This window comes from Macaca fascicularis, chromosome 2 (genome assembly GCF_037993035.2).
Source record: "Macaca fascicularis isolate 582-1 chromosome 2, T2T-MFA8v1.1".
Classification (NCBI taxonomy): Eukaryota; Metazoa; Chordata; class Mammalia; order Primates; family Cercopithecidae; genus Macaca; species Macaca fascicularis.
This window is the reverse complement of record NC_088376.1, coordinates 13,043,203-13,069,179: the sequence shown is the minus strand read 5'-3', so window position 1 is coordinate 13,069,179 and position 25,977 is coordinate 13,043,203. Positions and strand designations below refer to the sequence as shown.

At 36.7% G+C, this 25,977-nt stretch overlaps 1 long non-coding RNA gene across 1 annotated transcript in view; it reads right to left on the bottom strand.

The window, feature by feature from the left end:
* LOC123571921 (uncharacterized) overlaps positions 1 to 25,669 on the bottom strand; it is a 508,559-nt gene extending 482,890 nt beyond the window's left edge. Inside the window, exon 1 of the long non-coding RNA XR_006696249.2 lies at positions 25,518 to 25,669. This is a non-coding gene — a long non-coding RNA (uncharacterized lncRNA). The remainder of the gene's footprint in view (positions 1 to 25,517) is intronic.
* Between the last annotated feature and the right edge of the window lie 308 nt (positions 25,670 to 25,977).

Below are 25,977 nucleotides of genomic sequence, written 5' to 3'. Positions count from 1 at the left end.
GAGAGTAAGCAACTTGGAAAATGTATTTGAGCATATAGTCCATGAATATTTTGTCCAACTGGCTAAAGAGTTTGACATGCAAATTGAAGAAATTCAGAGAATTCCTGTGAGATACTACACAAGACAGCCATCTCCGAGACACATAGTTATCAAATTCCTCAAAATAAAAAATCTTAAAGGCAGCTAGGAAGAAAGAACAAGACTTTCTGTACAAAGAAAACTATATCAGGTTAACAGAGGAACTTTCATTAGAAGCCAGAAAAGATGGGAGGCCTATCTTCAACATCCTTAAAGAAAATAAATTTTAACCAAGAATTTCGTATCCCACCAAACTAAACGTCATAAGCAAAAGAGAAATAACGTTCTTTTTTTGTGTGTGTGTGAGACAAGAGTTTTGTTCTTGTTGCCCAGGCTGGAGTGTAATGGCATGGTCTTGGCTCACTGCAACCTCCACCTCCCAGGTTCAAGTGATTCTCCTACCTCAGCCTCTCAAGTATCTGGGATTACAGGCAACCGCCACTATGCCCGGCTAATTTTTGCTCTTTTTTTTTTTTTTTTTTTTTTTTTTTTTTTTAGTAGAGATGTGGTTTCACCATTTTGGCCAGGCTGGCCTTTAACTCCTGACCTCAGGTGATCCGCTCTCCTCGGCCTCCCAAAGTGCTGGGATTACAAGTATGAGCCACCATGCCTGGCCCAATAAAATTATTTTTAGACAAGCAAATACTAAGGGAATTCATTACAACTGGACTTGCCTTACAAGAGGTCTTAAAGGGAGTAATAAACATGGAAACAAAAGAACATAACCACCACTACAAAACACCCTTAAGTACTTAGCCAATTGACAATATAAAGCAACTGTACAATGAAATCTACATAACAATCAGCTAATAATATGATGTCAGGATTAAATGCTCACATATCAATAATCATCTTGAATGTAAATGGAATAAATGACCCACATAATAGGCATAGAGTGGCAAGTTGGATAAAGAAGCAAGAGCCAACTGCTATCTTCAGGTGATCCATATCACACATAATGACAACCATAGGCTCAAAACAAAGGGATGAAGAAAGATCTATCAGGCAAATGGAAAACAAAAAGGAGAAAGGGTTGCTATTCTTATACTAGATAAGACAGACTTTAACCAACAATGATAAAAAAAAGGAGAACATTACATAATGATAAAGGGGTCAATTCAACAAGAAGCCTTAACTATTTTAAATATATATGCATCCAATGTTGGAGAACCCAGATTTATAACAAAAATTATTAGAGATATATGAAGATATTTAGATAACCACAAAATAATAGTAGGAGATTTCAACAACCCCCTGACAATGTTAGATAATTGAGGCAGAAATCTAACAAAGATGTTCTGTACTTAAACGCAACACTTGACCAATTGGACCTAACAGACATTTAGGAGAACATTCCACACAATAAAAAGAGAACATACATTATTCTTGTCTGCAAATACTCTATAAATAAAATAACTCTATAAATAAAAAAATACTCTAAAATTGGCTATATGCTCAGCCATAAATCAAGTCTCAACAAATTCAAAAAAATCCAGGAAGATCTCTCAAAACCATAGAATTATATGCAAGTTAACCTGCTTCTGATGACTTTGGGATAAGAATGAAATAAAGGTAGGAATCAAAAAATTATTTGAAACTAAGGAAAACAGACACAACATACCAGAATATTTGGAACACAGCTAAAGCAGTGTTAAGAGGAAAGTTTAAAGCAATAAGTGACTGTATCAAAAAGTTGGAAAGATCTCAATTTAACAATCTAATGTCACACCTAGAAGAACTAACAAAATAAGAGCCGACTAAACCCAAAGTTAACAGGAGAAAAATAATAACCAAAATCAGAGTTGAACTGAATGAAATTGAGACATGAAAATCTATTAAAAAATCAATAAATCCAAAATTGGTTAATTGAAAGAATGAACAAGATTGGTAGACTGCTAGCTAGATTAATAAAGAACAAAAGAAAATCCAAATAAACACAATCAGAAATGACAAAGGCAAAATTACAGTGGACCCCGTAAAAATACAAAAAATCCCCAGAGATTGCACACCTCTATGTATACAAACTAGAAAACCTAGAATAAATGGACAAATTTCTGGGAACAGACAGCTTCCCAAAATTGAACCAGGAAGAAATTGAAATACCAAATGGATCAATAACAATTCCAAAATTGAATCGGTAGCAAAAAGCCTACCAACTAGAAAGAGCCCAGAACCAGATGAATTCACAGCCAAATTTCATCAGATGTACAAAGAGCTAGTACCAGTCTTACTGAAATTATTCCAAAGAATTGAGGAGTAGGCACTCCTCCCTAATTTGTTATACAAATCAGCACTATTCTGATAATAAAATGTAGCAGAGACACAACAAAAAAAGAAAACATCAGGCCAATATTCCTGATGAATATAGACACAAAATTTCTCAACAAAATACTAGCAAATCAAATTTAGCAGTGCATCAAAAACTTAATTCATCATGATCAAATAGGCTTTATTCCTGGGATGCAAGGTTGTTTCAACATATGCAAATCAATAAACGTAATTCACCACATAAACAGAATTAAAAACAAAAACCATATGATCATCTCAACAGATGCATAAAAGCCTTTCAATAAAATTCAACATCTCTTTATGTTAAAAACTCTAAACAAATTAGTCATCAAAGGAACATACCTCAAAATAACAAGAGCCATCTAAGACAAACCTATAGCCAACATGATCACATTGAATGGGCAAAAGCTGGAGCATTCCCCTTGAGAACTAGAACAAGACAAAGATGCACACTCTTACCAATCTTATTCAAGATAGTACTAGAAGTCCTAGCCAGAGCATCGGCCAGAGAAAGAAACAAGGGCATCCAAATATGAAAAGAAGAAGTTAAACTATCTCTCTTTGCAGATGACATGGTTCTATATGTAGATTTTCCCATAGGCTCCACCAAAAGGATCCTAGAACTGATAAACTATTTCTGTAAAGTTTCAGGATACAAAATCAATGTACAAAAATCAGTCGCATTTCTATACACTGATGACCTGCAAACTGAGAGCCAAATGAATAATGCAATCCCATTCAAAACAGCCACCAAAAGAATAAAATACCTAGGATTACAGCTAACCAAGGAGGTGAAAAATCTCTACAATGAGAATTACACAGCACTGCTGAAAGAAATCAGAGAAATTGCGAACAAACAAAAATATTTTTTGAAATGCGATATGTGTAACAAAAATACTGAAGACTTTTACAACAAAAACTATGGAACATCACAGCAAAAAATGAAAGCCTGAATTACTGTTCATCTTCATGAAGACTCAATATCATTAAACTGCCAAACTGATTTATAGATTCACAGTAACCCCAAATCTAATTTCAAGATGATTTTTATAGATATCAATCAACGTTTCAATATTTATAATAAAACTACAGTATTTTAATATTTATACTACTGTAATATTTACAGTATTATAAAATCAATATTCACCTGATTCTTTTTTTTTTTTTACATAGGCACCAAGGAAATTTAATGGATTCAACAGTCTTTTTAACAAATGGTGCTAGAACAACTGTGTTTTGGATAACCATGTAATTAAAATGAACTTCAACCCCTCCGTCACATGATATACATACAACACTGAATTTCAGAAGGATCATGACTCTCTTGACTCTAGGAACAGGCAAAATTTCTAGAAGAAGATAAAGTACTAACAAAAAATACATATGTTTCCTAGGCTTTATTAATTTTAAAAAATTGGTTTATTAATAGCATTTGGGAAATGAAAACATGTATCATAAACTGGAAGAAAATACTCACAATAAATACATAAAATAAGGGAAATTTTACCAAAACAAAGGTTTTCACATTTTTGTTCTCAGAATCCTTTTATACTTTTAAAAATTACTGAGAACTCCAAAGGTCTTTTGCTCATATGGGTTATATCTATTAATATTTCATGAATTCAAAATTAAAACTGAACAATTTTGGAAATATTTATTTAACAATTAAGTTAAAACAGTTTTAATAAATCCATTACATTTTAACAGAAATTACACATTAAAAACTGTATTTCTCTAAACCAAAATGAATTTAGTGAGAAGAGAGTTTAGTTTTGCCTTTTGTAAATTCTCTAATTCCTGGTGTAATAAAAGATAACTAGTTTCTCATTATCTGCTTTTGCATTCAATCTGTTATGACACAATTTTAGTTGAAGTAAGCTGAAAAAAAACAGCCTCACACATTGTCTTAGTTTGTTCAGGCTGCTATTATGAAATTCCATACACTGAGTGGTTTGTAAATAATAGAAATTTATTTTTCATTATACTGGAAACTGGAAAATTCAAGATCAAGGCATCAGCTAGCTAGTTGTCTGGTAAGTTTCTACTTCCTCGTATATAGCCATCTTCTCACAATTAACTCACATGGTGGCAGGGGTGAGGGAGTTCTCTGGGGTCTCTTTTATTTCTTTATTTATATTATTATTATTATTATTATTTGAGATGGAGTCTCACTCTGTCACCCAGGCTGGAGTGCAGTGGCACCATCTCGGCTCATCGTAACCTCAGCTTCTTGGGTTCAAGTGATTCTCCTGCTTCAGCCTCCTGAGTAGCTGCGACTACAGGCGCACACCACCACGCCTGGCTAATATTTGTATTTTTAGTAGAGATGGGGTTTCACCATATTGGCCAAGCTGGTCTTGAACTCCTGACCTTGTGATCTTCCTGCCTTGGCCTCCCAAAGTGGTGGGATTGCAGGCGTGAGCCATGTCGCCTGGCTGGGGTCTCCTTTATAAAGCACTAATACCATTTGCTACAGCTTCATTCTCATGATCTAATCACCTCCCAAATGCCCTTAATTCCTGATACCATCACATTGGGGGTTAAGATTTAAATGTGTAAGTTTGGGGGGACACATCATTTAGCTCATTGCACACATATACGTGGTTGGAAAAAGGAGGGGGATTTTCAGCCTTCTTAGGTAAATATGAATATTCTTTTTTGATACTCTAAGAAATTTCCAAAAGTGGTTAATTTTGTAGCTAGGTGTGATGATGTACAACTGTAGTCACAGCTGTTCAGGACACTGAGACAGGAGGATTGCTTAGCCCAGGAGTTTGAGTTTGCAGTGAGGTATCATTAGGCTACTACGCTCTAACCTAGGCTACAAAGCGAGATCTTTTAAAAAATAAAAAAGAAGAACAAAAAGAAGAAAAAGTGGTCATTTCTTAAATATTAGTTGTAATAAAGAATGTGAAATTATATTGGTGAGCTTTTCATCCTGTTTCATTAACATTATTTTGTCTCTTTTGCATTTTAATGGATTTTGTACTCAGGCATGATTTTGTAACACAGCGTGCATGCGTGCGCACACACACACACACACGCACGCGCACACACACACACACACACACGCACGCACACACACACACACACGCGCACGCACGCACACACACACACACGCGCACGCACACACACACACACACGCACGCGCACACACACAAAACTATACCAAGGAAACGATAAACAGAAAAGACTGAGGCAATGTTAACATTAGAAAAAACTTGATTTGAGGTAAGTAGGATAAAGGATACAATGAGAAATATTTCATCTTAATATTCAAGCTCCTAGCAACATATATTTTGTATTAAAAAAGCAAAAACTGTAGTAATAATAATAATAATAGAGACATTTCACATTCTTCTCTCAGAAGTTGGTAGGTAAGAAAAGAAAATATCACACATAGGTAGAGAAAATTTCAACTTTTGGAAGGCTTATTTTATATTAAGTGTGGAAGGAACAAAGAAGGGATGAAGAAAGGAAAGAATCTGTGAATCCAATAAATATGGCCGATTAGTTGTTACCAATGTGCTTAAGAACTTAAAGGCATGTGATATGGTATCATGTTAAGATGCAGAATAAAACTTCACAAATTACAAAGAGCAGTAATCAAAGGGGTCATGCCACTGATCTTGATGCAAAAAATTAATAAACAGACATGAAAAGTAGAATTATCAAGTACCTACTCATTGAAAGTTTAAAAGACCATCCCCAGTGACATAAAATGTAGCAGAAGTAACCAGAAAAAAAATACTAGGCAAACTGCAATAGTATTAATGTAAATCATCCCTATGAGTTTTGTGTCTATGCTCTTGCAAAGTGGAAATTATCTGTTCCTGTTTTATCTTTGTAATGATTCTTTTTACATATCTAAAAATTGAACACAAAACACTATATGCATGTCTCTTTCAGTGGCAGTTGGCAACCACTTAAAAAAATAAAAGGAGATTTTTGAATCACCATATTGAAAAGTCCGCTAGGTAGATTAAGTTTAGGCATGAATTAGTTCAAGTTCTACAAATTATGTCCTCAATCTTTGTCTCTTCAGCTTTAAATTATCATCTATATTGTGTGGTCTTTTCCCTGAAATATTGTCTTGGATATGTTGGCAAATGGTAGCTAACATTTCTAGACCACTATCCTATTAGTTTAGCAACTCTAGCAGAATGATAATTTCCCTTTTCTAATCGCTCTAGCAGAAATTCTGAATAAGAATCACAGCCCTAATGTAATTTCCTACAATAACAAAATAAAGTGTTTTTAGAAAAAGTGGGGATATGATCATCTGAGATCTGATGAGAATATAATTGGTGGTTTTTTAAAATTTTCATTTGGTAAGTTAGTTTCTACTGTGAGAACAGGAGAGAAACTCCATAATTTAATGAAAGCCACAAGAGAAAACCACTGTGAAAGTTTACTAACTTTACTGAAGAGACATAAAATAAGATTGAAATGAAATTTTACATATACATTATGAACTGGTAAAATGCAAAATTGTAAACACATCAATTCTGCCAAATTAATTATGATTTAAATCCTAAAATAATGTTTAAAGATTTTTGGCATGGATATTATAACATTTATCTGCCAAAAAAGTAAAGGAAAACTCAAGAAAATGTTTAGAATATTATAATGATAGAATATTTGTACCTGCAAGGAAAAAAAGAATTATACTAAAGCTATAATAATTAGTCCTATGTAATTTTGGCATGAGAAAAACTGAGTAAATGTTAGAATCCCAATAGAGAAAAACTCATAAATAACTGGAAATGGTCTATGTGATAAATTTTATACTTTAAATTATTGAGATCAGAACAGATTCAAATACATTTGTCTATTAATACAATTGTCTAGTCTCGTGGGGGGAAATGTTAGATTTCTTTTTCTCACCATGCACACTGGACTTCTCTTATATCAGCAGCTATATTCTTACAATTTCTTATATCTTCCTGTATATATTCACATTTATAAAACCACACATTACTTTATCTTCATAAAAATGATTAGGAGCCAAACAGAAGGAAAAGGAAAGGAGGAAGGAAAAAATAAGAAGAAGCAGGGAATGAGGGAGGAAGGGAGGAAGGGAGGAAGGGAGGAAGGGAGGAAGGGAGGAAGGAAGGAAGGAAGGAAGGAAGGAAGGAAGGAAGGAAGAAAGGAAGGAAGGAAGGAAGGAAGGAAGGAAGGAAAGAAGGAAGAAAAGGAAGAAGGAAGGGAGGGAGGGAGGGAGGGAAAACAAACCAAAAAAAAAAAAGGTAAGAAGGAAGAAAGGACAGTTTTGGACCAGAATGGAAGTTTGATTGGATGGAAAGGTTATAAGCTAATAGAACAGATCAAGTATGATTTTCATTTTCCAGCTACAAGCTTTGAAAATTGAAGAAAAGAGAAAAAAAGGTGATTTAGAATTTTATTATATTTAGAGAGGGAGAAGTTGATAATTACTTTGAGATACCTCAATTTCTTTTTCCTATTTTTCCCTGATTTTAAGAGAGGAGGCCAGGTTTTACAATTTAACATCCAAAATAAAATTTTATACTCAAAAATTCTAGAAATTTTATATCCAAAGTAATCCAATTTTTATAGTGCTTTTAAATTTTAAAAGATTATAGTAGAAAATCCTTTCTGGAGAAGATGGGTTTTTTGAATGAGAGTGAAAAAATATATGATACACACACATACACAAGCACACACAAATATACAAATTGCTGTTTGCCAGTTTATCAACAATTAGAAAAGCAGAATTAACTTTAACTAGAAATACATCTGTTTTTCAGAAGGAAGCACCCACAAATCCTTACTACCCATGTCCTTATTCTCCTTCTTACGTTGGTTTTCTGACTCTCATTGGCTTTCATAGTTGTCTTGACTTTTAAATATCCTGTTCTCATAAATATTATTTGCTCAGATCAGATGCCTGAAATTACAGTCAGTGGTAACCATGAGGATGGGTTTCCTGGGACCAGCCTCCAATTTGGTAGAATTCTATTGAAATGCCAATCTAAGTTCCAGGCAGCAGGGGAAGAAGGCCTCCGTGGGGCATTTATATTCTGAAATGTAAATTATGGTTTTCCTTGACTTCCACTGCAATCTTTAGGATGTCCTCCTCCTCCCTTTGTTCCGAAAACATTTTCAGTCCAGCTGGGAGTGCAGACAAATGCGCACATAAGGAAAGTAAGACTATTAACCAACATTCTTAATGTTAAATTTTAATGTTCTTTCATATAGCCCATGTCAGCTTTTTAGTACTTTAAAAAAATCGTGGATTGGGGATAATACGATAGATTCAAAATGGAATAAATTTTTACTATAAATTGTGCTTGTTAGAACTTTGGAATTATGACCAAGAAACTCGTTCTAGCCTGCTTGAATTGTCTACCATCATAATTAATGAACACTTCATAAATACAAATAGACAATAATCTATTTTGTAATTCAAATTGCCACTTTTAAATATTTGTTTTCCTTTGAGAAATGTTAGAAATAATGAAGAAAAAAATGCCTTTTGAGAAAAATCACAGTAATGTATACACATTCCTTCACATACATAAAACACTGATTTCTCTATTTATATGCCTTTTGTATCTTTTCTCAACTATGGTAGATTGAATTATTTGCTTCAGTTCTTCAGCCCTCCCTATAGACTCACCTTGTCTTGTGATATTGCAGTGTCTTTCACTAAAGGCAGAGTGTATTTCACCATTGCTTGATTTTGATCAATAGGATATTTGGAGAACTGATGTGAGCAAAGGCTCAAAATGAATGGTGTGCTTAAAAATGTGTAACAACTGGCTCTCCAATTCTTAAAGAGCTTGGTTTGAGAATCAGTTAAACAAGATGAGGAAGTTCCTGATTTCTCAAATTTGATGATATTCATGGTATAAATACTTTCACCACGGCCAACTTCATGTTACCAATGAGACATTAGTGAATGTGGAGATGGAAAGAGATTCACAGTAACATATCATGTTATAATATCTCTACAGTATAGACATACTAAGGGAGGAGACCACCCTTCATACTGTCTTATGCCCAATTTCTGCCTCCAAAGAAAGAAGAAGTAAAAATTAAAAGGCAGAAATGAAATCCACAGGCAGACAGCCTGGCGCCGCACCCTGGGCCTGGTAGTTAAAGATCGACCCCTGACCTAATCGGTTCTGTTATCTATAGATTACAGACATTGTATAGAAATGCACTGTGAAAATCCCTATCTTGTTTTATGCCGATCTAATTACCAGTGCATGCAGCCCCCAGTCACGTACCCCCTGCTTGCTCAATCCATCACCACCTTTTCACGTGCACCACCTTAGAGTTGTGAGCCCTTAAAAGGGACAGGAATTGCTCACTCAGGGAGCTCGGCTCTTGAGACAGGAGTGTTGCCGATGCCCCCGGCCGAATAAACCCCTTCCTTCTGTAACTCGGTGTCTGAGGAGTTTTGTCTGCGGCTCGTCCTGCTACAATACTAGATGTAAATGATCTCAAGATCCTAGATTAAAATAATGTAGAAAAATAATTAGGAAGTGGTGAGTTTTTAGTGTTTATTATTTTCTTTTTTAATAGAATGTATTTATCTATACCTTTATGTAATTTAAATTTTAATAATGGCTGCATTTAACAACCACCTCAGAAAATGCTGAACATTTAGCAATCGGGTCTTACAAGTAAATAGAGCCAGCTGTGGCACATGCCTGCTGGAAATATACTTTTTAGGTTGTCCAGGCTCTTCTGTACCTCTGCCATTGCTCTCAGAAGAATGTGCCCTGCCTATTCCACTGGTTCAAGGAAGACGAAGACACATGGAACAGTGTCTTTATCCCCCAGCTAACTCAAAGGCCTGCAATTCAAAGAAGAGACAAGCTTGCTAAGTTTGTCTTCATCAGTAGACTCACAGCTGCAAGAGCTCCAGGAATGAAGGGGGGGCTATTTCTTTTTCGTTTTTTTTTTTTTTTAATTATACTTTAAGTTTTGAGTTGGAAGGTAGTTTGTTACATAGCATCATTGCAGTAATAGATGACTAATATACTAACCTCTTTTTAAGAGGTAAAAAGCAATGACTATTTTTTATTATTAAAAGGACCATTGAGATATTTACTGTATTATTATTAACTGAGATTATTATTTAATTTTGTATTATAGATGGAATTTAATCTACAAAGATATAAAAGCATATACTGGATCATCTGTTTGATCAACAAATTAGCAGAGATTATCTCATAACTTCAATGACTGTGTTTGATTGGCATTTGTGATTATTTTGATGCCAAGTGAATATTCATGGTAACAATATTTAAGTGTTAATGTATCAGTAAGCAAATCTGACTGACATTAGTGGGGCATATTTTAATGTCAGCTTGACCAAAGTCACCTCAGGCTTATGGCTATATTATATTACCAGTAATAATGATGTACTTTCCTTTGCAGTAATAAATAGCAATTGAAGATCTGTCCATAGAATGAAACTTTTGTATTTTAAGTTCTTTAATAATGTAAGACATTGGTTTGACATCATAAAAAAATGTAACAGAGGCAATGGAAGTAATTTTATTGCGGTTGTCTAATGAAAAAATAATAAAAGAGAATTTAGTGTGAGATGGTCTATTTGCAACAAGTGGAGTCCATTATAATCAGTGGTGCCAGGGCATAGGATATTACAGCCTACAGGCCTCAAAATTACATATCCATTAGCAGGAAGTTCATATTCACATCACAACTGACACATGTTGTTCTAGAAACATATCACTTCTTCCAACTCCTGCCTGCTTCCTCCCTGGGTACCACTTGTTTCCTGTGCTGATCCTGCTATAATATCACTCAGATCAGGTCATATCTCTGCTCAGAACCTGTCAAATCCTTCCTGTCTCACTCGGGGGAAAGGAACAATTTCTTCTAAGGCCCTCTACGTCTCCCCCACAATACTTCTCAGCTCCCTGGCTCACCTTCTCTCCCTTTTTTGTCTCCAACTTTATTTCTTCATACTGTCCCTACTCTAGAAAGTATAGATCACACTACGACACATTGGCTTCCATACTGCTTTTCAAAGCCTAAATTAGAAGAGCTTTTGTTCTTGCTATTCCATCTGCTGTCAATTTTCTTCCCACATACATCCTCACCATCAAAGCCTCTAATAAAGTCATCTTGTTAGCGAGGCCTTCTCTGATCATTCTACTTGAAATGAAACATTGCCCCAAGAACTTTCAATCCCATTTCCCCTCATTATTTTTGCCAATATTCTAATATACTATATGTTATATTATACTAATTTATTTTGCTTATGATCTATCTTCCCCCATGAGAATATAAGCTTCATGTGGTCAAGAATTGGAATCTATTTTGCTCATTGTGTATTGTCAGCAGCTAAAGAGTGTCTGCACATAATAGGTGCTCAATACATAGTTTGCTGATTAAATAAGTCCTCACTGATATAGTTGGGGGACTAGATAAGGTCATCTGTATAAAAGTTTCAGCATTATTTCTTGTCATATAGAAATCTCTTAACCACTGTTAGTGTCAGTCATAATTTTCTTCTTCTATTTGAAGGTCGAATGTAGCTGGTAATGTGTAGAAAACAGAAGGGGGACTTCAAATGTAAGGAACAGGCACATTTTAAAATGCTAAATAAATCTCTAACAGACCTTATGATTTCTCAAAACTATTTAGAAGCTTTGGACTTAACATTATAAAATAACAAATTTCAAATTCACTCAGATCTCTCTCCATTTAAATTCTCAAGAGAAAGTAAATAAAGTGACAGATGAAGCAAATGTGATGAAAGTCTTAAATTCTTGGGTACTTCTCCTTATGTTCAAACTCAATAAAGAGCTGACTTGTCCCTGGAGCTTTTGCCAACAAATAAACACTTTTCCTTTGCTGATCCCCTTTCTAGCCAGCTCACTAACCAGGTATTATTTCGTGCTCTTTAGTTTCTTTCTTAAAACTCTGTCCCTCAATTAGCTCACTGCTCGTGTTTTCAGCTATCACCAGTGCTCAGATTATATCCAATTTTCTCTTACTTTTTTCCTGGTTTATTATTCTTTCTTCCCTTGTTGTTTCGACAGTATATCTATATCTAACATCATAATTTTATTAGAAATATGAAACTGTCGCACTGAGATGTCAGCTGCCTGAGTGAGTTCATTGTCGTCACCCTTCTATAAATTCTGTTGCCTTGGAATAACATATCAAAGATCTCAACTCTCTTTTTTCTCACAATAATTCTGGTTTCCTCTCTTTCTCTTTTGTACCTGAAGTGGTACTTATAATGTAATATATTATCATAAATGTTTCATTGTTTTCTGAATATTTATTATAATAATTATAAAATATTTCTGATATATAAAGCATATTGAGACTCAGGATGGGAAAGAACATATTAGAAAATAGTAAAGCCCATTTTATAATCCCAATGGTCACTCATACTAATGGTTGGTCATAAAAGAATATATAAATATTATTTTACATGAATATGCAGGGAGGTACTTATTCTATTTAATAGGTGCTTATTGAACATCCACTGGAAGTAAGTAGGATTCAAAGATCGACACAGAATCAAGCATAGCTCCTGTCCTTAGGGACTTAGGTCAATTATATGTCCATAAAAAGACAATAGGAGTTCTTCATGACAGATATCATGTTCAGATTTTATATAAGGTGTTACGGAAACATAGAACAAGGGCTCCTTGCCTGGCATCATGGATGAGGTTAAAACATTCTTTTTGGAGCCTGTAATTTTTGATATGCCTGTAACTAGCTTTAAAGGATGAGCAACCAGTTAAGACAATGAGATGGGAAGGAAATGGAAGTCATATCAAGCAGAGAAAATAATATGCAGAAAATCTCTTGAAGTACAAGGTACCTCACATACGTACAACATGTAGTGAGAATACACAGTTTTTGAAGTTGAAAGTAAGGCAGTGATAAAATAGCACTTCCCTCATAGGAGTGTCTCCTGGGGAGACATGGAGACCCTTAGAAGCCAACAAGAGGACTAAAGCACTTAGAATAGTGCCTGACACCCAGTAAATTTAACTGTTAGCCAAATAATATGAGATTTTAAATGCTAGCCTGAACTTGGATTATGAAGAGTATCCAGAGAGTTTTAAATAAGGAAATGACATGATAAGCTTTACTTTCTTAATAAAATACTATGAAGGCATTTTGAAGAAGAAAGACAGGAGACAGGGAAACTAATGAGGAAGATATTCCAGTTTCCACTAGGAGATGACAAAGCCTAGGGCAGAAGTAGTAGCAGTGGAGATGAGGAGGGGATGGATTCAACAATAGCTATTGAATGTGGAAGCTGAGGGAGAGGAAGACAGACCCAAGGTTGGTAGATTACATGGCTAGATGGAAGAAAGTACCATCAACTGAACTGAGGAAATTCTCCTCAGGACACTGGGGCATTTCCTGTGCATTCTGCACTAAACTTTCTAATACATGGTTCTCAACACTGTGCATGATCGACAAATATGGCTGATTATGACTGAGACTATAAAACAATGTTCTCTAACAAGGTGTATTATGACATGTGACATTAATGGATCATGTGCACTAAAAGCAATTAGAGCAATGTTCACCCAGTAGAATTAGCATGGCTTTGGTTACTTAAAGAAAAGGCAGATATTAATTTTCAAAAACATACCTCTGACTAGGATTTCTGGACTGAGACTGAAAGCAATTTGTTCTGTGATTCAGCAAATTTTTTCTCCAGAGTAGTATATACTGTGTCTGTCAGATTCATATTCTTTAATTTTTCTGTGAGATGAATATATGCTTTATAATGGTAATTTCATGTATAGGGTAAGCTACAACAGAAGTATATCATGGCAGCTTCCTAATATGGAGACCAAGGCCTAACTATTCATCTTAATTCAATAACTATTAACTCAACTTTCTTTGTCTTATTTCACATTTACCATATGCAAAAAAGTGTTTTAGGGAGTGGAGAAAATGATAAAATCAAAAGCCCTGTCTTGGATTAGGTCACAATTAAGCTAGACCAAATAGACAATCACAATAGAGAAAAACCTAACTGTGGCAGCAGTGTGCTTAAGACACAGGAATAGCCTGCTAAAGATTTAAGAACCAAGCGGAAGACAAGAAAATCATTGCAGGGTTTTAAAATAAGGGTGAAAAAGATCTTAGATACATTTTAGAATAATCACTCTGGCTGCAATGTGGAGAATGGATTGAACAAAACCAATATGGGAAACAGGGAGATATAATATGTGGATGCTGAATTTCCCAGTCAAGAAAGAATTAGGGCCAGGTGCAGTAGCTCACACCTGTAATCCCACCATTTTGGGAGGCCACCGAGTGAGGATCACTTGAGGTCAGGAGTTCAACCCCAGCCTTGCCAACATGGTGAAATCCTGTCTCTACTAAAAATACAAAAATTAGCCAGGCCTGGTGGCATGCCCCTGTAATCCCAGCTACTTGGTAGGCTGAGGCAGGAGAATCACTTGAACCGGGAGGCAGAGGCTGCAATGAGCTGAGATTGTGCCACTGTACTCTAGCCTGGGTGACAGAGCAAGACTCCATAAATAAATAAATAAATAAATAAATAAATAAATAAATAAATATTAGTATCTTAACTAAGGCAGCAGTGTAGAATATGAAAAGAAGGAGATAATGGCCAAATGCATTTTGGATAGAGCAGAAAAATGTGAAAGTAGTGGCATATTCAACAAGTCATGATGAAGGCATATGATGCCATCTAGCACCAGCCAGACAGACAGTCATATATCAGTAGAGGTGGGGTGGCATATTGGGACAGAGTGTAGGCTTCCTGAATTCATGTGCTGGCACTGCCACTGATTTAGCTGGGTGTCCATGTGAGAGACCCTTTACTTCTCTAGTACCAACTTTATTAAATTATTGTGATGATTTAGTGAGTTAGAATATAAAAATGCTTAGAATAGTGTCTGACATACAGGAAGCAAGTGAGTGTTAGTAATCATTATCTTGTTCCAACATTCAGGCACACAGGTTCTGGAGGCATCATGATGCAGTTCTGAGAATTTCCAGGTCCTGTGCATCTTACGTATCCTAAATTTGGATGATTTCATGCCAGAAGGCAAGTGGTTACCTAGGGAAAGGCTGGCACTTTGCATGGCTCTAAACTACCCAACCTTGCTACCACTCACCAGAATTTCTTCCTTCCTTTTAATTAAGGCCTTGCTGAGCATCATTCAGAAAAGTCCGTCCTGTTTAATCTGTGACTCATAGTCCAACCATTTGAACGGTACAAACATTTCCTCTGCAGGAAGGAGCAGATGCACTGGTGAAAAACAAGTAGGGGAAAATAAAGCAGGGAGCCTCATAAATGCGGAGGTAGTTGGGACTAAAGAAATCACATGTTTTTACAGACATGTTAGCTTGTACAAGTCCTTTATTCTTCATGGCACAATAATCATCGGAGACCTTTGTCTCTAAAGGAAATGAAACCAGCCACAGTTGCATCAGTTACCATCCCTGGAGTGTTGATCTGCTATTGGAAGATACACAGGGCAGGAAAGGCTTCTCTCCAGGTAGCAATAAAAGAGTTATCAACTCACTCTGGTACTCATCTGGGACCCAGGAAAAAAAAATCTAAGTCTGGCACCTAGGCTCTTTCCTGAGTGGGTTGTCATGGCAACAGGATATTAGCAACTGTTTTCAGGATTCTAGGGCCTTGGCAATTCTCATGAGTTTCTCTGCCTCAGCTTCTATGTATGCACAGACATATGGATACTAGAACTGATGCCAGAATTGAGGAGAGAATTTAAAATTCATGCCAGGATCCCTCTGGGTTACACGGGACCTCAGTTGACCTCGCAGAGTTTAGCTTGCTCTGCACCACCGCTGATACCATGACCCATCTGGTTCACTGCCTGCTGGAGCTCCGTTGCTCCAGCTGTAAAATAAGGGGGTTGGAGTCAGCAAGCTCAAAGGTTAATGTCAGCTCCAGAATGCTTTGAATCTCAGTAGTTTTATAGAATTTTCTTCCAGAGTTCTTCATGGTTGATCTTGATCATGCTGTTTGAGAAACAAAAAGTCATCTTCATTAGTACTATTCTAGATAGAATCATTTGCTCTTGATCAAAGCCTTTATTGTTATTCGAATAGAACATTTAACTAATTGCATATGATATACATATTTAAGAAGGCAATATATTTGTGTGTGTATATATTCACAGAAGCTTTAGTATACAGGCATTTCAATATTCATACATTTTATTCCTTCATTCATGATTTAATTTACTTGATCTATGACTATATGACACGCAATGCTGTATTAACTATAAATACTTGTTTCTTTGTGCCTGGATGTATGGTTTTAACTTGAGTACAAGTTCTGTTCCTCCAAGAATTCAGAAGAAAGCTGTAATTTTTATGAGTTCAGCTATTGTGTCTGTGTTACACGCTATTGTATCCTCAGCACTTTGAATAGCACTTGACAAATGATAGATGATTAACAAACGTTTGAAGAACAAGTGAATGAATGAATATATTAAAGACGTAAATTGGGCCTACTTGAGTTTCTTTACATTACAGTAAAAAGTACCTCTTGATAAAGAACACATTAAATGTTCCAGTTACCTACAGCATAATAAATAGTCCTAAAATATAGTAGCAAAAACAAAGACAACCAATTCAAAATTTCATGCTCATAGATTCAGTATGTTAGGAATTCAAGAGGGGTACAGTGAAGATGGTTCTTCTCCACCTCATAATGTCTGGAGACTTAACTGGGTTGAGATCAGCTGACAGTGACCAACAGCTGGAGGCTGACAGATTTGTGGCTGAGAGATCTGCTTCCAAGGTGTCTTCTTCACTCATAAGTCTGCTACCACAAGAAGATTGCTGAAAGGTTGAGATCAACTGGAACAACTGACCAGAGCTCTTAAATGAGGTTTGAAATATCTCTCTCACTTGATGACTGGTTTTGGAGAGGGAACATCTAGAGCACAGGCATTCAAAGAGATCAAGATAGAACCGGCAAGACTTCTGTTGACTTAGCATCAGAAGATACAAGAAGTGCCACTTTTGCCATGTTTTACTGGTTGTAAGCAAATCACTGACAACAATCCTCCATTTTTGACTCCTCTGGAACATAGACGTCAGTTGATGGCACTTCTACTGCAACAATTCCTACCTTTCATTTTATGTTTGTTTTTTATAATGTCCTGCTATCTTCTAAAATAATTCTTTCATCACATCTTTCACCTTACCAATCCATGTTTCAGTGGTGTTCTCTCTGGTAATTATATCATCTATTGAACATTTTATTTTATATGCTAAGTATTTGATACCAAAATACTTCTACTTGTATTAATTTAAAACTTCCTAACTTCACATTGCTAATATCTGCCCTTTTAAAATTTTATTTGTTGTATTTAAATAGCCATACATTTAAAGTTATTTTTTTGTAAAGAATTTGTAAGCTTCAGGTGTCTAGTCATATTGGTCTAGGGTGCCAGTTCCATGATAATATATAATGTAATAGGTCAAAGATCTGGCCTTGGTCCGCATCCTAACTGAGGGCAAGAAATAGGCCCAAGACTCCACATAACGACTGTGTGTGTTCCTCTCTCTGCCACTCTCAAATGTAACTCTGTCAGAAGATCACCTTTAAATTTTTAGAGAAAAATAAAGAATATCATAAAGAGGTATTTTTCATAATTCTAATCCACCACCCACGAGATTTGAAGGAAAAGTACTAAAGAAGTAAATACTAAAGAATTGTTTTCATCAACCCTCATCCTAGCAGTTTTTTGTGCTGTTTTCATATTGTCCACTCAATACCAACAACATGGCCATTGCAATTTCTGTGAGAAGAAGTCAAGAAATAGACTCTTAAATGTCTAGTTCCTCAATTGCCTTAAGTCCGCAGACCATGCCATCACACCATACACACACACACACACACACACACACATTCATACACACACTCACACACATACATTCATACACACACTCACACACATCTACACACACATATAAACCAAGGCACGATAATGGCCTCACATTTCCCAAAATGTCTCTCATTCCTTTATTTTTCTAATTTCTCCAGGGTTCATTTAAGGGAGAGGTCAGCAGTTCATGTTAATTTTTATCTCATTAGGAATGGAAAGCTACTCTAATAGTTTTTCTAATGAAATATATTTTCTGAGGTGATCCACATAAGAAAGGGATGACAAAATATTCATTTTTTTTCTAAGTGCTCCAATTATACAAGTCTCTGTAATGATATGTTAATAAGACATGCCTATTCAATGAAGCTTTTGCTGGAATTTTACTCCAGATATAACCACCATCATTATATTATTATTATTATAAAAGTTCTTGTTTATTTGGGATTTCCTATGAGCCACCTTCAATAATATTCACCTTACATGTCTAATAATATGTAATTAAGGGCACTAAATAGGTTCCTTAGTAAGGTCATATGCAAAGTTTCAAAGTAGAACAGTCGACAATGAAATAAAATAAAATAAGAAGCCCAACTCTTTTTTCAATCCCTCAAAGAAAACAAATACAAACTTCTGGTAGCTGCTTTTGTTACTTTCTTTTTTTTTTTTTTTTTTTTTTTTTTTGGGAAAAAATGTGTCTTTACTGAACATGTACAGGTTTTTTTTTGTCATTATTACCTAAACAATACAGTGTAACAACTATTTATACAACATTTACATTGTATTAGGTATTTTTTTTTTAATTTATTTATTATTATTATACTTTAAGTTGTAGGGTACATGTGCATAACGTGCAGGTTTGTTACATCTGTATACTTGTGGGGACAGGGCACAGTTACTTTCTTAACTCTTGGCATCTGTACGTTCTGCAGACTCTCATTCTACACTCTCCTTCCTTGCCTACTTCTTTTTGCTTTTATATCTGTTGACTTCATTTCTTTGTTAAGTCCTTCCCATCTTCCTCCTGAGTCTTAGGCTCCATCTCTTTTGGATTATTCTGCACCACAAAAGGTTTCTCTAGCAGAGACAGATCACACAGAAGGAATCTAAGACTTGAAAGCTGGGTTAGCAACGAAAGCATTCTCGCTGGTAGACTGGGGTAGGGAGACAACATCTCTGAGCATTTCTTTATTAATATTTTTTCCATCACATATATATGATTTCATTTGTTCTCTTAACAACACTATTAGTTAGATATCATAACTGTATTTTTTATGTGAGGCAAGCAAGTGTCACGGAGGTAAAATTGCTTGTCCAAAATTCCAATAGATGTTCTTGAAAGTAAAGAAGTGAAAATGTACAGCCAGGGTATCTGATGTTGATGCCCACACTTTTAACCATTTACCTAGTTTGCGATACTTTTTCCTATGAAGATGTATTTTCAAAACAACATCAAAAGTTAGACCTTCATAGGAACTCTCCTCTTCCACTGAAAGAGTTTGGGTCAAGGGAGATAACGTATTTAAAAGAACCTGTCTGAGTACTCTGAGTTTGTTTCTGCTTGCTCAAGAATATTTCCATTGCCAAAGAATGGCTCACCTGAGGCCATGAGTATAATTTTACATAATTATACACATAGCCGGTGTAACAGCTATTAGCAACCAATTAGTAATAATTTGGGCAATGCTAGACATTCTCTTGCACTAAATCTTTTATCATGAAATTTTAAGTCATTAGATTAATAAATAATAAACTACCTACAGAGATATTTGTTATAAAAGACTGTACTTCAAATATGCTGTGATAAGTTCTTTAAATATAAGCAAATTATGCAACTGAAGCAGCATTTCTCACAATCCTGCTATGAATTTGAACTTATCACCAACTCAGAAAAGCCAGTGCTCATCATCTGAAACACAGATTCCATTTCCAGCTGCCATGAAATCTAGAGTAAGGTCTGACTACTCATTCAAGAGACACTCCAGGGAATACTGACAGTCACCCTACTGCAGAAACTCTGTTGTATTGGTAAAGTGGGGAGCAAAAAGGAAAAATGGTGGGGGAGACTTCTAAGATATGATGATTTATCTTTACCTGTGGACCAAATCTCTTAGGAGCAAAGAAACAGCAAAAATTTGGAAAATTGCCCAGATAATGTCTTATCTGCCTTCATAATCAATTCAAGGCAGTGTATTCTAGAAATAAAGCAGCTACATTTTTGTTTCCAACATGAGATAGAAGGAAAATTGAGACTACTCAACTCAAGTGTTTAGGACCTGCAAATCTGTGAAACTTAAAATCAAAATGGCAGGTTCCTTATTCCCCAACCCTGCAATATTTCAGATCAAAAATAGTTGACTTCCTGATATTCAAAAAATAGGTAATGAATTAAAAAATAAACAAACTTTATATTTCTGTTGTGTATATGTAGCTTAAAGTGAGTTTACAACCATTATGCACTAAAAAGAAATGGTAAAAATTAGTGCTATTATTACTTTACAAATAAAAAAGCCAAGGCACACACAAAATAGAGTGGAGGAAAAATAACAAAGATTTTAGAGCAAATTCTAGAGCTAAATTCTTGCTCTTTTGCCATATAAGATTTTAATTTGAGAATTACTCTCTAAGTTCCATTTGCTTAGCAATAAAATAATAAAAATAATTCTGGACATCTTGAAGTTTAAAGGATTGCATGAAAAGTAACAACAGGTATCCAATACATCTTCCTTTCTCCTACCCCACTGTCCCCTTTTGCTTTGGGAAAAGTATGTATGTTGATCTTGCTTGCTAAGACAATTAGGAAGATGTTTCTTTATACATTTTTCTCAGTAACTATTTCTGCCGTCAGATACAGCTTCTTAGAATTTTATCAGCTTGATAAGCATTAGTCTGATGGAAATTGTCAATTAATTTTCCTGTTGACCTAATTTTTTCCTATCACTCCTACATTTGAATTCCATCCCACAGTGCTTTGCCTAACTGTCTTAGTGTCTAAGGTAAAAGAAATATTCAGTAATGCTGATCTTGCCTTTATTTAAAATTTTGATATTTTGTTCATCATCAAATTTTTTGCATTCATTTTTAAAAAATATTGCTTTAAAATATTGTTTACCTCAATTACTAAGTTTTTTTTGGCACCTTTTAAAGTTTTCAGACAATGCAAATGCCCTACTTGCTTCATCTAAGCCCAGGCCTTGCCATTCTGTTTCTATTTTCATATGTTTAGAACACTTTTTTTTTTTTTAAACCTAGTATGAGGTGAGTCTAAATCTGGCTTAAACCAGTGTAGGATACCAGAAGTATCCAAAGTATTGATGAGGCCCCTACCATCTGTCTTTATAAGGCCCTGGAAATAAAATAACCTCTTTACTTTTTTCTGACCCCCAAAATATCAAAACACAACAGGAGGCATGTTAAGCCCAGAGTTTAAACTGAGAAGATTTGGTTTCATTGTTTGCATGTTTTGTTTGCTTTATTGTTTACTTTCAGTTTTGTTTTTATTTATGTCTTTCTTTTGGCAGCAAGCAATGGATAATTTCAGTTAGTGGTTCAGGAGAGGAGATGAAGATAATCCCCTCCTTTAAAATCTGACATCCGATATTGTTGTGCCCTTCACTTCCCCAGAGGAGAGACACAAAAGCAACAGACCCAGAAGCAGCAGCTCCATTAAATCTCTATCCTTATACTTTCTTCAGGGTGGCAAAAATTGAGCTTCTCAAAGTTGTCCAGAGCTTTAGATATCCCCTCCTTTATTTTCCCAAAAACATGCAAGCTTAGTAAAGACGAACTTAGGTGACACTGCAGGAGCTGAGTCCTAGTGCTCTAGGCCCAGCCTTAGCTCAGCTGGAGTCAGAGCAAGATGTATCTATGACTGGTTTGCAGAAGGTCACTGCATTGGTTACCTTGCTGACAAAAAATAAATCCTAGACTTAACACTGATAAGAAACATCATTTTGGCAGAAGCTTGAAAAAGAGAAATATTTAAAATTGACCATGTAGGGAAAAAAGTAAACAATGTGACTGGCAAGAAGAATTTGGGACTTCCAGAAACATAGTCTACATAGGAAATTAACAATAATTAATGTTCATTACCTGCTTACAAGGAACCTGATGTTGTTTCTAGTTCTTTTGTTATATTGAACTTTTACAACAACTTTTTAAGATAGTCACTATTTTTAAACTTGCTGAAGGTCACTGCTAGGTCCTGAGCTCTAGCTACTATAATATATGCTTCTCAAGTAATCAAGTAAACCCAGCTTTAGGAAAATGCAAGTATTATTTGCCCATAATTCTGGTTAATGGGTGCTACATGTATGTGTGTTTATGTATGTGCATATACTTAGGGAACTATCTGTGGAAGGTAGAGAGTTCCAAAGTCAAGATGTTTGGAGGACACATGTCAAAAAAAGTTAAACAGATTTTTATTGCAAACATTATCAGTGTCATGAATAGGCTAAGGTGAACAGTGATTCTCCAAGGGAAGAGTTTTAATGGTAGGGTTTATGTATTAGTCCATTTTCATATTGCTATAAAGAAGTGCCTGATCCTGAGTAATTTATAAAAGAAAGAAGTTTAATTGACTCACAGTTCTGCATGGCTTGGGAAGCCACAGGAAACTTACAATCATGGTGGAAAAAGAAGTAAACACATCCTTCGTCACATGGCAGCAAAGAGAGAAGAGCCCATCAAAAGGGGAACAGTCCCTTATAAAACCACCAGATCTTGTGAGGACTCACTCATTATCATGAGAACAGCAGCATGGGGGTAACTGCACCCATGATTTAATTACCTCCCACTAGGTCCCTCCCATGACAGGTGAAGATTATGGGAACTACAATTCCAGATGAGATTTGGGTGGTGACACAGTCAAACCATATAATTCTGCCCCGGCCCCTCCCAAATCTCATGTCCTCACTTTTCAAAACACAATCATGCCTTTCCAACAGTCCCCCAAATTCTTAACTCATTCCAACATTAACTCAAAACTCCAAGTTCAAAGCCTCATCTGAGACAGGGCAAGTCCCTTCTGCCTATGAGCCTGCAAAATCAAAACCAAGTCAGTTACTGCCTAGATACAATGGGGGTAGAGGAATTGGGTAAATAAACCCATTATGAACGGGAGAAATTGTCCAAAAATGGGGCTATAGGCCCCAGGCAAGTTCAAAATCCAATAGGACAGTTATTAAACCTGAAAGATCCAAAATGACCTCCTTTGACTCCATATCTCACATCCATGTAACTCTGATGCAAGAGGGGGTTCCCAAGACCTGGAGCAGCTCCAGTCCTGTTGTTTTGCAGAGTACAGTCATCTTCCTGGCTGCTTTCACAGGCTAGCATTGAGTGTTTGCAGCTTTTCCAGGCATGTGGTGCAAGCTGTCAATAGACCTACCATTCTGGGGTCTGAAAGATGGCAACCCTCTTTTCACAACTCCACTAGGCAATGCACCAGTGCAGACTCTGTGTAGGGACTCCAACCCCCATTTCCCTTCTGCACTGCCCTAGCAGAGGTTCTCCATGAGGGCCCTGCCCATGCAGCACACCTCTGCCTGGACATCCAGGAGTTTCCATACATCCTCTGAAATCTAGGCAGAGGCTCCCAAACCTCAGTTCTCGACTTCTGTGCACCTATAGGCTCAACACCACATGGAAGTTGCCAAGGCTTGGGGCTTACACCTTTTGAAGCCACGGCCTGAGCTGTACTTTGGCCCCTTTTAGTCATGGCTGGAGTTGCTGGGAAACAAAGCACCAAGTCCCTAGGCTGCACACAGCAGGGAGCCCCTGGACCTGGTCCTGGAAACTATTTTTCCCTCCTAGGCCTCTGGGCCTGTGATGGGAGGGCTGCCATGAAGGTCTTTGAGATGCCCTGAAGACATTTTATCCGTTGTCTTGTCTATTAGCAATTGGCTCCTTGTTACTTATGCAAATTTCTACAGCATGCTTGAATTCCTCCCCAGAAAATGGGGTTTTATTTTCTACTGCATTGTCAGGCTGCACATTTTCAAAACTTTTATGCTCTGTCACTTCTTAAATGCTTTGCTGCTTAGAAATTTCTTTTGCCAGATACTAAATCATCTCTCAAGTTCAAAGTCTCGCAGATCTCTAGGGCAGTGGCAAAAAGCTGCCAGTCTTTTTGCTAAAGCATAGCAAGAGTGACTTTTACATTAGTTCCCAATTAGTTTCTCAGTTTTATCTGAGACCATCTCAGCCTGGACTTCATTGTCCATATCACTACCAGCATTTTAATCAAAGTCATTCAACAAGTCTCTAGGAAGTTCTGGGAGAGGCAGGAGGCAGACGAGGAAGGGTCCCCAGAGAATATCTGACCTGCCCCACAAGTGTTTACACCAGATGTTTTTGTGCAGCTAAAGAAACCTGCACAGTGGGCTTGCCTGGGCATCCCCACAATGAACTGGAGGCCCACATGCACTGTGGGAATGGGGTGGGGCCACCAGGAATCCATGTCTTATGCAGGAGAAGAGCTTGGCCTCCTCAGCTCCTCAGCTTGACCCCCTCAGTTCAGCTCAGTGTGGTAGCCTGGTATTCAATCTGTGAGGTGGGAGTTGGCTGGCAGGAACCCTGTCTTTGCTGAGAGCTCCCCTTTCACTTAATGAATTTCACCCTCCTCACCCAGAAATGTGTCCTCATGTCTAATTTTTCCTGGTTGTGAGACAAGAACCCAGATTTAGTTGAAGTAAGGAGCAAAATAATCCTGTATCAGTTCCAAATTTTCCTACATTTTCCTGCCTTTCTCTGAGCCCTCCAAACTGTTCCAACCTCTGCCTATGACCCAGTTACAAAGTCATTTCCACATTTTCGGGTATCCTTGTAGTAGCACTCCACTCTCTGTGGTGCCAATTTACTGTATTAGCCCACTTTCATGCTGGAATAAAGAACTGCCTAAGAGTGGGCAATTTATAAAGGAAATAGATTTAATTAACTCACAATTCTCCATGGCTGGGGAAGCCTCAGAAAACTTACCATCATGGAAGAAGGGGAAGCAAACATGTCCTTCTTCACATGGCGGCAGGAGAGAGAAGTACCAATCAAAGAGGGAAAATCCCCCTATAAAATCATTAGATCTCATGAGAACTCCCTCACTATCATGAGAACAGCAGCATGGAGGTAACTGTCCCCATGATTTAATTACCTCCCACTGGGTCCCTCCCATAACACATGGGGATTATGGAAACTACAGTTCATAATGAGATTTGGGTGGGGACATGCAAAATCATATCAGTTTAAGTATAAGGTATTTGGCTAGGACCATACCTTTGTGATGGGGCATGACTTCTTGGTTGCATTTCATTTTGTCCTGGCACCTTAGTAGTTAACAGCTGCTGACTGAATGGCAGCCAGAAGTTCACTACCAACAACAGGTGCATGAGTGCCACCACATTGCAGATCTCTGCCTGGTCCCCAGCTGTCACACCAACCTTAGTGTGAGTGTGGAATGTTTAACAATGCGTGGCCATGCATACCAGTCCCGAGAGAGAGAGAGACCAAGCATGAGGGAGTACTGGTGAGGCAGCCAGCTGAAAGAGCAAGTGATGACTCAGAAAAACATACAGAGCCGTTGGGGTTTCTTAATAGGCACTCACTGCCCCTAGGAAAGGGTAAGGAGAAATTTAATGGACCCTGCTGGGTCTGTTGCTATGTAAATCTCATCTCTGGGGAAGTGACTGGCACGAGAATATCAGATGTCACTGGTGCAGACATTTTGCAGATGTGT